Genomic DNA, 7,942 nt, shown 5'->3' on the forward strand with positions numbered 1-7,942 from the left:
TTGGGAGAAGACGGGCGTCTTCTGGATGCTGCTGCCCGGGCGTCTTGTATGGAAGACACACGGATTGTGGTGCAGGGGACGGGCGTCTTCAGGACAATCCGCACGGATTGTTCCTCAGTCTTGCTTCTTCTTCTTTTCTTTCCTTTTCTTCATAAAATCCTTGGGGATTTCCTTGGGGATGCAAGGATCTTTCCTCATCATTGCCCATCTACCATAATATGTACAAAGGCCTTCTAATCTTGTCTCTCCTTGATGTTTGGTCATTGAATTCAATCAATTTAGTCTCGTTTTGCCATGAAAATGCAAGATTCTTACTCCTTTCCTACCAAGGGATCAAAACCTCAAAGAATATGCAAAACAAAGAACTAAAGACAATAAATGACCCAAATATGCACTAAAAAGCATGGGAACAAGGCTAATTCGGGGGCTAAATATGCTCTAATTATGGTCACATCAAATATCCCCAAACCGAACCTTTGCTCGTCCCGAGTAAAGATGTGACAAAGACTGGGACCATTATTTAAACTAACCTAATAACATATCCGATATGAGACAATTAGCGGGTCTCACTCCGCCCCTTCAACTCACAACAAGACAACCATGAGGTAGGATGCCTTCTTGCAAGGCATGGTGGGGCTTGCCAAAATGGCGACACATCCAAACATTAAGCACACAAAATCAAATAATGGATGCATCTACAAAAGAATAGCAGCTTTTCTCATCTAAGTGGCGGAAATTATCTACAAGGGAAGCAATTCAAGGGTACACACTCCTTCATAGATGCAATTTCTTCAAACTACTAAGCCTAGAAGGATACCAATAAATCACCTCCAAGTTGTGTCAAGCTAGGGTACCTTTGTCCTCAATCGTTAAATGCTTTTGTCAAGAATAGATTCCCTATGGTGTTAGAAACACTGGAGGATCGCGGAATTCCCCCTCTTGCCTAGACAAGAAGAAGGGTCGTCCCCTCTCTACCATGCACAAAAATGGATACGATGGATAAAGGGATCGATAGAATTTGAGTTTCACTTTGGGAGTTTGCTTTTGTTGATGTTTTCCCCCCCAATTTCTTGTGGCATATAACATTTGAGAACACTTTCTTGCCATTTCTTTTTGATTTTTGGCATTTCAACACTTGACATCTTTCAACTTTTCTTTGCATTTCTTTTGAACATTTTCAAAGTCACCCCATATATAGGGAGGGTGGCTTATATTTGAAGCATAGGATTTCTATTTTTGCTCCTCTTTTCTTTTGATGCATTTTTGCAAACTTTCTTTCACTTTTCATTTCATTGAACTCAAATTGATTTCTTTTTGTGCCCATTTCCTTTGATGACAAAAATGTGGTAGAACATGGATGATGGATGGATGGATGCATGGTTTCAAGGGTCACCTTGGAATAAACGGTAGCGAAGGAGTTATCACACCACAAGGTACTCTTGACTAGGCCTTAATCCATGGGTCAAAGGATACTAGCATGACACATCCTAGGGTGTTTTACAAGTATTCTAACAAGCAAAGTCTTAAGAACAAAAAGCATCTACTAGGGCCTATATACACTTGTCAAGCTTCCCAAGTAGACGGTTTCGCAAAATTTTTCTAACATGCAAACTACATGCCATGATGCAACTAACATATATACATCCTAATGAAAATGATTCTACCAACTAATATGACATATAAACTAAATGCAAGTCCTAAATTCACATTGTCATACCGCATCAATCAAAATAAAGCCACATAGTCATTAACATAAAGAGGAAAAAGGAGATTGGAAAGATCATACCATGCGGTCTTCAATATCCTCATGTCTGGGATGTGGCGTAGTCAATCAATGTGAACAAGGATAGAACAAACACAATATATACAACAATATATACATGACTACACTACAAAGGAAATGAACTTGTTTTTGGATTTTCAAATTTTCAAATTTTTATGGTTTTTCGAATAAAAGTTAAGTTAGAATTCCCCATCCCCACACTAATATGGGCATTGTCCTCAATGGCCAAAATGATGGGAAATTATGCAAACATGATGCATGATTTCTACACTAAATGCAAGCTACACTACTCTACACTACATGATGCATGGGTTTTTGTTTATGACGGAGAGGATAATTTAGATTACCTCCCATTGTGTATGCATGTACTTCCCCAAACCGAGTTAGACATTATTTCTAATGTCTTAAGGTTGGGTGTAGTTCATGCACACGAATGCGATGCATGAAACTAAATTTGTCATTTTGGATTTTCAAAAGTGGGAACAATGAAATAAGAACACCTCAATGGGGCCGAGGTGTTAGTCCTCTATGTTGCTAGGACTACTCCAACCATGATCAAGATAAATAAATAAATCAAAGAAAGAAAGAAACAAACCTCAAGAGGGTAGGAGCCTCCAAAGCTTGCTAGTTTTCCACCATATCATCGCTATCATCATCTTCCTCACTAGAAGTGGACTCATCACCACTTCTCTCTTCACTTCCTTGTTTGCTTTCTTCATCGTCCTCTTCTTCTTCATCACTAGCCTCTTCATCAATGTTATCATCAAGACCCTCATCACCGACAACCTCATTGTCACCCGGAATCTCACCCCTAGATGCACTTGGAAAGAAGACTTCCCTATCCGCCCAACTAGGCAAAGGACATGAAGGATCAAGTAGTCCTTGCCTAGCAAAGTGAAGGAGGGGTGGATATTGGGCTAAGTAAGCATATTCCCGCTCCTTGAAGGCTTGCTTGTGCATCTCTTGCATAAGAAGAGTCATATAATCTTTGCTTGCTTCAACACCGTCGGGCTTGAACTCTTGGTACTTGAAAGGAAAGGGTGGTGTGACAATGGAAGAGGAGGGCATTTCAATTTCACCCTTTTGTTGCCGGATGATGTACTCGGCTTCTTGTGATAGGGGAAGAAGATAGTTGGTCCGGTGGACACTTAAACGACAAATCTTCGAAGGCAAAGTAAAAGATCTAGCCTCACTTGTGAGCCATCCATACTTGGTGTTAAGAGGGTTATGAGAGACCCACTTGTATTTGTTTATCAAAGTATCAATATCAATGAGATGACCACCCTTCTTCGCCACATACTTGTTATCCTTGTTGAAGTTCGGATCAAAGTATTTAGCTAGAATAGTGACTAGACCTCCATTCACAATAACGGCAGTGCCTTGCTTCCCACAATCAACATTTATCCATCTATCCACCAAAAGCCTTAGAGAGTTGAAAGGCTTGGTGTGTTCCCTACCAATATTCAAGGCCGACTCAAGAAGAACAAAATCGAGCTTGGTGAAGTGATTGGTGTCCTTTCTTGCAATGATGGTGTTCCCTATGACCTTATGCCACACTCTAATGCCCGGATGGTGGACTAATAGAGCGCGACTAGCATGATAGTTCTAAAATTTCCTTCCGGAAATCGCCTCCCAAAGAGGAGCGGGGTCATACTTTCCAACATTCTTGAAATAACTCGGTGAATCACTAAGACCCAAAGCTTTACCCAATTCCTTAAAGGATATGCGCCTACTAACATTAGCTAGGCGGAACTCGATGTTTTCCATAGTCTCAACCTTGGTAACTTTCAAAGAACTCAAAAATTCTAAGGTAAGGGAGGGGTATGTCAATTCTTTTGTTGTAAACAATTCTTCCAACCCCATTTTTTTTAAAGAAGGCTCTAGTTTGCTCAAGGACACCCAAATTTTCCAAGGCATATTCACAAATAAACTTGGTGGATAGAAATGATTTTCTAGCATACTTGGCAAAAGTGTCCCTATGGGATTTGGAAATGAAAATTACCTCCGGATAGTTCGAAAGTTGAGCAATTTCCGGAGTAGTAGATGTTGTTGCTTCCAAGGGAGGTTGTTGTGGTTGCACTTCCAAGTTTGGGCTAACTACCACCATAGCCAATGCTTTCTTTGCTTGAAGACTCTTTTGTCTTGTTGAGAGTGCCTTTGCCTTTGGTGCCTTTGACTTTGTTGCCTTTGTTGCTCCCTTTGTCCTTGCCATTGATGATTAAACCAAGAAAAGAGTGAAAATATTCAATTTCCAAGTGTACCCAAATCGATTTAAAGATGAAAGGCTTTGCCTTTATGAATTCAAAAATCGACTCAAAGGTTGAAGATTTTGGTGCTTGGTTTTGATTTTTGTTGGAAGAGGAGTGATTGATTGTTGTTAAAAGGAAGTTTTGATTTGATTTTGTTGGATTTGGTTGAGGAAATTTTCTTTTGGTGGTGGAGAGGATGAGGGTTTTGAGGGTTTTGGTAGTGTTTTGAATGAAGAAATGAAGAAATGAATGTGAGAGGGGTTTATAAAGAACCCGAAAAATTTGAAATGCAGGGGGAAGACGGGCGGTTTTCCTTCGGGACGACCAGATTCTGCCTGTTCTGGGTTGAGAAATTCTCGCCTAAAGACGGGCGTCTTTCAGCAAAGACGTTCGGATTTGTAAATGCGGGACGGGCGTCTTTCAATGAAGACGGGCGGATTCCTTTACAGGGATTTTTCTTGTTTTTCTCAGCCAAAAAGACGGGCGTCTTTCCTTTCAGGACGGGCATCTTTCTGAAGACGGGCGGATTCTATTGCAAGACGCCCGGATTTGCTAACAGTCAAAAATTTCAAAAATTCAGCTCATGAAGGACGGGCGTCTTCTGCCCAATACGCCTGGGTTGCCTGAAGACGGGCGGATTCTCTTGAAACCGCTCGGATTCTGCCCCAGTTACCCGGATTCAGTTTCATCCGTGTACTTGCATATCCCTTGTCATTTTTTCATTCTTCAAAATCTCGTGTTCTTCATTGTGGGGGCATTACTAAGGCATTAATAGCCTATGCAATTGCTATCCCCACACTAAACTAAAGAACTACACATCAATTGAAATCATTAGTCCCTCCCTCACTTCTCTCAAACATGATAATTTTCTTGATCAATGCATAAAAATGACAAAAAATGCAATGTAAGAATTGAAATGCGAGTTAGGGAGTTAGAGATATTTACAAATGGTGGTTTAGGGAGGATTCCACCAAACTCTCATCCTTAGTGAGATGTCATGGGGGCATGTCCAAGGTGTTGTTGATGTTGCTCAACACCTTGAAAAAATAATCAAAAGCTTGTTCATTATTGTGATAAAGATCTTCAATAGACCTTTGCCCTTGTTGTCGGTCTTGATCAATAGCATTGCCAATATAGGGATTAAAAATCCCTTCAAACTCGTCGTCCTAAAGACCGCAAACTTCATCTACTTGATCACTAAAGATCTCTTGAGTTGATAGAGACAACTCTCCCAATTTCTTGTCTTGGCCAATGAGGCCATATTCTTCTTTGCTTGACTTTGATGAGCTTTGCAAGCTCTCCTTGTCACAATTCACTTGCTCTTTGAATGGAGCATCTTCAATTTTCTTTTTCCATTGGAGTTCCGATTTCTTCCTTTCATCCTTCCGGCTATAATGATCAACCATAAAACATGGTTCATGCAAACGTGGAGCTCTCATGGTCTTGTCAAGATTAAAAGTTATACTCTCATCTCCCACTTCTAGAGTGAGCTCTCCATGCTTCACATCAATCACCGCACCCACGGTGTGTAAGAAAGGTCTTCCTAGAATGATTGGAATGTTGGAGTCTTCTTCCATGTCAACAATGACAAAGTCCACCGGGATGAAAAATTTCCCAACTCTTACGGGAAGATCTTCCCATATCCCTAATGGTGTCTTCGTCGATCTATCGGCCATTTGGAGTGTGATATTGGTGCACTTAAGCTCTCCCATCCCCAACCTTTTACTCACCGAGTACGGCATAACACTCACACTAGCCCCTATATCACATAAGGCTTTGTTGATCGTGGTGTCGCCAATGGTACACGGTATTGAGAAGCTACCTGGATCTTTGAGTTTTGGAGGTGAACTCCCTTGAAGTATTGCACTACTCACCTTAGTAAAGGCGATAGTCTCAAGCTTTCGGATTAACTTCTTCTTTGTGAGGATGTCTTTCATGTATTTCGCATAGGCCGGCACGTGATTGATTAATTCCGTGAATGGAATTGAGACTTCCAAATTCTTCACAATTTCCATAAATTTTCCAAGTTGGTCATCAAATTTGGGCTTGGTTTGACGACTTGGAAAAGGAAGTGTAATCACAATGGGCTCCTTCTCCTTGACCTTGTCTTCATTTTTCTTTGAAATTTCTTCTCCATCCTTGGAGTTTTGCACAATTTCTTCTTTGTCACTAGCTTCCACAACTTCATCCTCAACTTGCTTCTTCGGTGCTTCATACCTTGTACCACTTCTCAAGTGAATGGCACTAACTGATTCATGTCTTGGGGGATTACTTTGAGGTGGTAATTGCCCCTTTTGTCTTTGTGAGCTTGAAGATTCTAGTTGAGTCAATTGGGTTTCCAACATTTTGGTGTGAGCTAGGATGTTGTTGATGGTGATTTCCTTTGCTTGACTATCTTTTTGCATTTGAGTGAAAAATTCTTGTTTATTCTTTTGCATTTGGAGGACCGCTTTTTGAACATCCAACCCTTGGTCATTTTGTTGATTGTATGGAGTTTGATTTTGATAACCTTGGTTTTGGTTGTAAAAGGGTCTTTGATTTTGGTTTCTCATGGGAGGTGGGGTGTATGTTGATTGAGGGTTTTGAACATTTTGACTTTTGTATGAGAGATTTGGATGGAATTTGGTGTTTTCATTGTAATAGTTGGAGTAAGGGGTGCCACTCTTGTATGCTTGGAAAGCATTCACTTGTTCATTTGTTCCCCTACACTCACTTTGGTCATGTCCCAAAGTTCCACAATTCTCACATATCCCACTTGGGATTGATGAAGATGTCGTCATGGCATTAACATGATGCTTTGGTGATTTTGAGGCTTCTTCAAGTCTTGCCATTGCTTTTTCAAACTTCAAGTTAATGGTATCAATGTGAGCACTAAGTTGATTTCCCAATTGAGTAATGGAGTCCACTTCATGCTTCCCTCCTCTAGTAGCCTTGCGAGGTCTACTATATTGTGAGTTATGGACCGCCATTTCCTCAATTTTGTTCCAAGTTTGATTGTCGTCAACTTCCGTGAACATTCCATTTGATCCCATGTTGAGAATGTTCCTTGAATCTTCATAAAGACCGTTCCAAAATTGTTGTACCAAGAACCATTCGCTATGTCCATGGTGAGGACATGAGCGACAAATTCCCTTGAATCGCTCCCAAGCTTCATACAAAGATTCTTCATCCCTTTGCTTAAAGCCCGTAATTTGAGCTCTTAGCATGTTAGTCTTTTCCGGTGGATAGAACTTTTTGTAGAAAGCTACAACCAATTTCTTCCAAGAATCAATTCCGAGAGTAGCCTTATCAAGGCTTTTCAACCATTGTTTGGCGGTGCCAATTAGAGAAAAAGGAAATAAGACCCATCGAATTTGGTCTTGAGTTACACCGGTTTGTGAGATCGCATCATAATAGTAACAAAAAGCCTCCATATGAGAATGAGGGTCTTCACTAGGCATCCCCCCAAATTGGCTTCTTTCGACTAATTGGATAAATGCAGATTTAGCAATAAAATTTCCGGTTAGATGCTGTGGTGTGGGAGTACCATTGGGTAAATTATCCTCGGTGGGTACGGAATGTGATGAAAACTTAGGCATTGTGGGTTGATTTTGTGTTAGATTTTGTGTTGGGTTCTCCTCACCTTCTCTTGCAAAAGGGTTGATGAACTCAATAGTTGGTTGAATAACCTCACTAACACCTCTTAAAGTTCTCCTAGCAAGTCTTCTATTGGTTGTCAAAGTCCTTTCAATTTCATGATCAAAAGGTAACAAGTCACCTTGTGACCTTCTAGACATGCAAAATAACAAACAACTCGAAAACAATTAGAACAAACCTTGAGGAGTTTTACTTCCCCAAGGCAAAGAAAGACACAACAAATAACAATACAAGAAAATCTAAATCAAGTTAACACCGTCCCCGGCAACGGCGC

The 7,942-nt window shown here is 40.6% G+C and overlaps 1 non-coding gene across 1 annotated transcript; it reads left to right on the forward strand.

The window, feature by feature from the left end:
* The first annotated feature begins 7,130 nt into the window (after window positions 1-7,130).
* LOC141654410 (small nucleolar RNA R71) lies at window positions 7,131-7,238 on the forward strand. Its single transcript, XR_012547971.1, has one exon. It is a non-coding gene; the product is annotated as a small nucleolar RNA R71 (small nucleolar RNA).
* The last annotated feature ends 704 nt before the right edge of the window (window positions 7,239-7,942 follow it).

Source organism: Silene latifolia, chromosome 4 (assembly GCF_048544455.1).
Source record: "Silene latifolia isolate original U9 population chromosome 4, ASM4854445v1, whole genome shotgun sequence".
Lineage (NCBI taxonomy): Eukaryota > Viridiplantae > Streptophyta > Magnoliopsida > Caryophyllales > Caryophyllaceae > Silene > Silene latifolia.